Here is a 6,114-nt window from a genome sequence, read left to right as displayed (position 1 = left end):
ATATCTATTTGGATACAGGAGGCTAGAGAAATTAAAAATATATTGTGCCGAAAAGGATAAAGGTATTTTGTATTATTTATCCTCGTTTAAATTCAATGAAAGAAAAATTTGCTAAGTCCAAAAGAGCACCGAGAATCCGATAAGGCCATAATAGAACGAAATCTTTTAATAAAGATCGAATCCCTCTAGTTCATATGAAGCAAAAATGTTGTATTCAAAGTTTTGCGAAATGCTTGAAGAAATTGGCTAGAAGAAGTTTTTTTCCTCTCCTGTAACTTTTTTAAAAGGCACTTAGCAGCTTTTCAATCTAAACTAGCGATATATGTTTTTTTTAAACAACAAAAAAATTAAATTTAATAAAAACAAAATATCACTCTTCCATTGGTTTTATAGAATAAGCACAAAAAGTTAAAACAGAAAATGAGCCACATTTTTGCAGCATGCACCACGGCACTCACAAGACGGCGACATAAATTTGCAAATATGTATCACCAACGGCAGCTAATTTTTCTAAATTTGCCACAAACCTCTCACTTCACCATAGAACTCCTTGATCTCAGTGGTGAACTCTCGCATCTCAGATCATCTAATTAGTACTTGAAAAAATGTTACTTAACATTTGCGCCTTCTCATTAAATTAACATTCTCTGATATTACGGCGCTTACCTTTTTGCCAAGTGTTTGGCCGTGCTCTCTTATAATTTGTGGTGTGCGTGCTGATGTTGTAACACAGCAGACAGATCATATTTGCGAAGAAAAAAAAGAAAGAAAAGAATTCCTCGAATACGTGTTAGTTTATTTCATGTGTAGAACCCATAAAAAAAATTTAAAGCTCATAGAAAGTGTGATACCAAATTTGATGTCCGATACGAAAAAGAATGCCTCATATATATGTATTTCATTACTACAACGCATAAGCAAAAAACTTCAAAAAAAAAGTTGTGAGCAACGAAAAACAATTTTCATTTAGAATAACTCTTACTAAGCAACGTGAAGAAATAAAAGTCGAAAATATAAGTTAAGAGCAACGAAAAAGAAATTTCATTGAGAATAGCTCTTATCATGCAACGTAAAGAGAAAAAAGGCGAAAATAAAAATTATGGGCAACGGAAAAAATTTTGTCTTAGGAATGACTCTTACCAGGCGGCGTAAAAACAAAAACGTCGAAAATAAAAGTTATGAGCGACGGAGAACAGTTGTCTTGAGAATAACTCTCACTGAGCGACGTAAAAGCAAAAAAGCCGAAAATAAAAGTTATGACCAACGAAAAAATTTTAGTTTTGGGAATAACTCTTATAAAGTAACATACAAGTTTTTTTACTGTCCTACGGCCAACGTTTTCCACCTCAAAAAGAAATCATAACAGTTATTTAGGGTCTCTGGTTATTTCCACCTGTGAGATCTCTGCCAAGCATGCGTAATCTTTTTTTATGATCTTGCAACTACAACATTGGTGCGATGCGTATGCCAATAAAAGTTCTTATAAGGAAACTCAAGAGCACAGAAGTGCGTTTTCTGTTATGGGAGGGCCAAGAATCCTCCCCACAGGATGAAAAATTTTCCGGTACATTGACTAAATGAGTCGTGTGATCTCTTGAATATCTTTCAAATGAAGCAATTGATCCTACCTACCAACGGTGATCTTTCCTTGTTGATTCGCCTCTTTTACAATTCGTGGTAATATTTATGAACTGATTTCTAGGTAGATGCAAGATCGCATGATCGTGCATGAGGGCGTCAGACAAACTTAACACCATCCTTCATTTAGACATCTAAAAAATAAATTCGAATAACTTAAACATTTCGGCTGCAGCACCATCCATTTTCTGCAAACCCATTGCTTACCATAAAATGAATATGTGTTATGAATTTCAACCTCGACTCCAGCTTCACTCATCGGGTCAATTTTTATCAAAAGAATTTTCCATCATACAGGTACATAGCTCACATTTAAAATTTGAACGAAATCGGTTAATAAATACGATTTTTATAAATAATTCTACTCCAGCACCACCTAGCGAGTTTTCTAGAAGCATGTAATAGGACCATATATGTATGTAACATAACCTCCGACAATCTGACGGAACTCTATTCAGTGGTTTTTGAGTTTAGTTCGAACAACGAAAACGGCTATCATTTTATGTAAATAGGTATGTAGATAGGACAGTCTATAGCGAAACTCAAAAAATCAAAGCTCCATTCTTTGTGAAAAAATTAAAAAAAAATTCTTCGAAATTTTCACAAAAATTTTACCTTTTACTTAAAATTTAAAACAAAGTTACAATAGTTCAATGGGATTTAGAAATCTATGAAAAAATGGTTCCCAATCGAATGATACTTGCGCGTTTACGTAAACATATATCGATCCAGCCTTTCCAATAATTACCACTTTTCAAAATAAGTACGGTATTGATAACATATGCAGCTGTGTCGAATTTCAGGACGATAGCGTAAGCGGTTCCAGGGATAAGCTTTGCAATGCATTTGCATATATGCATCAGTGCTAAGTTTCAATTCCCCAGAGTAAATGGTTTTAGAGATATATTGGTTTTTTGCGTTTTAGTCTCTATAAGAATTGTAAGAATATCCCGAGCTACGTACCGAGTAAATTTTTGGTCGGAATATTTATTTTCAAGGTGCTGGCATATGTTCCAAATATGAACCAAATCGGTGCAGCCGTTTAGTAGTTTATTGAAATAAATTGTACAGAGAACTGTATGAAATTGTGAAGCGTGACGTCTCAGATTTATTAATTTTTTGGCAGCAACCCTTCCACACAGAAGTCCCAAAAAAGTGCGATTGGTTATGCTTGAACACACTTAACTGAATGTCAATAAAATTAAGTTTGTGGTTATATCAAGGCAAAATTTTGAGAACAGTCCGTTGCTAACTCTAAATATAAACAACGACGCACTGGAAAAAGTTAATACATTCAAATACCTAGGAACAATGATCGACGATAAACTAAAACAAAAAAAATGGATTCTATATTTTCAATTAGAGCTCTAGCAATCTGTACATCGGTGAAAACTGCATTTAATTCCATACATTAGTTTTTGTGCGATGCGCTTACAAACATACAGACAGACAGACCAAAATTATAAAAGTTTTAGATTTGGCTTCTCTTGATCTTATAAACCCCCTATTAATTTTGTTTTAACATCTATTATGTACAGATATATCGGCCTGTTGCAATTTTATTATTCTCAAATACTTTCGTTGGGCAACATAGCATATGGCAACATTTAGGTTATCTTATAAATTTAACTGAATTAAAGTTTTGAAACAAGTGGCAAAGCGCTTCAAAAATATTTTCAAGAGTAAGCTTCGTAATCCTCTTTAGGTTGATGTCCGCATTGTAATATTTCAGTTATTTTACAAAATTAAATGAATTTCAAGCAGTTGGCAAATCCCCTAAAAATATTTTCGGCATTTGATGCCAATATTGCAATATTTAATTTATGCTATCAATTAAATTAAATTAAAGTTTTCAAATAGGTGGCAACCTTCCACAAAAATATTTTCAGTTGTAAGCCTTTGTAAACCTCTTTCTTTTGACAGCCATATTGCAATATTTACTTTACCGTATTAGTTGAACTAAACTGAAATTTTAAACACAGGTGGAAACTCTCTAATTTTTTCTTCTTTATTGTAAGCTAGATCTCTAGGGATACATCGGTGAAAACTGCATTCAATTCGATGCATTAGTTTTCGAGTGATGCGAGTATAAATATACAGACAGACAGAGAAAATTAAAAAATTGTTTATTAAGTTTCTGTAGCTCTAATAAAAACCCACCATATTAATTTTTCTTTAATATCTACATATGAGGTAGAGACATCGGCCTCTTACAATTTTATAAGTATAAATATAGATTTCATTTATTTTATCAATTTAATGCAATAAAATTTTTCAGACAGCTGGCAACCCTTCCTAAAAATATTTTCGGCAGTAAAATTTTCTAAAACTCTTCAGTTTGATACCCATATTGAAATATTCAATTGATCTTATAAATTAAATTAAATTAAAATATTCAAACAGGTGGCAACTCTAAAGAAATATTTTTGGCTGTAAGCCTTCTTAAGCCTCTTTCTTTTGACGCCCATATTGCAATAACTGCAATTTTCAAACAGGTGGCAACTCTCTAATTTTTCTTTCTATATTTTAAGCTAGACCTCTAGCAATACATCGGTGAAAACTTCATTTAATTCCATGAATTCGTTTTCGAGTGATGCGCGTGCAAACATACAGACTGACAGACAGACAAAAAATCTAAAAATGGTTGATTCGGCTTCTGAGGCTCTAATAAAGACCCCCCCAAATTACTTTTTCTTTAATATCTATAATGTACAGACATCGACCTGCTACAATTTTATTATATGTATAGATGTACAAGCAGCGCTGTGTTCAAAACAAACAAACACTCTACATCGTGTATTTCGTTTGACAACTGTTTTTGTTTTTTTTTTTTTTACTTCAAAATGCTGCTTGCTGCGATATCGGCACCAGCGTTGCCGCTTTGGTAATTTTTTACCAAAACTAGTAATTTTTTCATTTTAGAATGAGTTTGGTAATTTTCTTTTTTCAATTTGGTAATATTTTTTCAACGTTAGTCTTTTCTTTTAAGTTTTTAATATTAACTTGTTACTTATAAAAATTTATAACTTTGAACCTTCTTACAATTGCACAAAACATAAAAATGTGCTTATGTACTTACATATGTATGTGTCTGCACCTTAAGAGAGCCAAAAATTTAAAGGGCTCTTTAATGTAACAATTTGCCTTGACAACTCAGAACTTTTAGTATGAGTTCGCAATATAGAAATTTAAGGAAACAACCCATTTTTCCCAATATGGCGGCGCGATCACAGCCCCGACAGTCCCACAAATCAGGGTTTTGGATCACACTTACCTGCCGGAACCAATGGTGAAAGAAAATAACTTCACAGGACTAATTACAATTTTGCGATTAAATACGAATGTGACCCATTTATAAAATTGTAAAAGTAAATTTTATCTATCGTTTAACGATACATTTGCTGGTTTCATGTTTTGGTTTTAAGTTATGCAAAATACTTTATGTAAAAGACTGTATGCTACAGCCCATTTCCACCAAACGCTTACCTACAGTTAAGAGCTTAGATAAGTTACAATAATTTTAACAAGAGGTGGTATGCAAGGTTTATTTATTCGTTTTTGCTATTTTCCTTTCATTTGCTTGTTACTTAATATGAGCCACTACCTCCTTCGAGTTGTAATCTGCTTTTTTCCAATAGGCATAAACTGCAGTTAAGGCTTGGTGGAAATGGACTATTAAGCACCTTTTAAATGTTTATAAATCCCTGAGTGATTTTTTTGTTTTATGTTTTAAAAATATTTGTGAATTGTTATAGTCGAAAGACATTGAAAAGGACAATCACAGCTGTAAGTTGTTCATCTTCGTTATCTAAACGCTCTGTCGATGGTGACATGCATTTTTTGAACGCGGCAGCGACATCACGAATTTTTATGAGTCTGACATAAAAGAAGAGGAAGAACTAATTCTTCGGTCGAAAAATATAAATAGATCTAAGCTGGCCACAATCCCAGACGTGGGGTAGTCCAGTCGCCGCCAAAATAATTATCTACATACGTCGAAAAATAATTTCCAATTTGTTTAGAATATTATGCTCATAAAAATAGAACGGATGGTATTGAAAATGGGCAAAATCGGACGATAACCGAGCCTACCTCCCATATAACGGTAGTTTTCAGAAATACGAAAACTGCGATATTTTAGTAACTACGGTAGGTTATTCACTCAAAATTGATATTTACAATTATTTTTAGACGAAAAATAAGAATATTATACATTTTTGGAAAATGGGCGAAGCCACACCCACCTATGGTTGCATGTGTATAACTTGGTAACCGCTCTACCAATTTCTCTCAAATTTGGCACAGTGTTGGCCTTGGCACAACATACCAAATGGCTGAAAATTTTTAAAATCGGACAATAACCACGCCCACATGCTATATAACAGTCATTTAGAGAAATACGAAATCTTCGATAAATTTGTAAATCAGTAAGCTAATTTATTCAAAATTGATGCTCGCAACAATTCTTTACCAATA

This window comes from Rhagoletis pomonella, unplaced genomic scaffold (genome assembly GCF_013731165.1).
Source record: "Rhagoletis pomonella isolate Grant_MI unplaced genomic scaffold, Rhpom_1.0 Rhpom_scaffold_00002, whole genome shotgun sequence".
NCBI lineage: Eukaryota > Metazoa > Arthropoda > Insecta > Diptera > Tephritidae > Rhagoletis > Rhagoletis pomonella.
Note: the sequence above shows the minus strand (reverse complement) of the source record.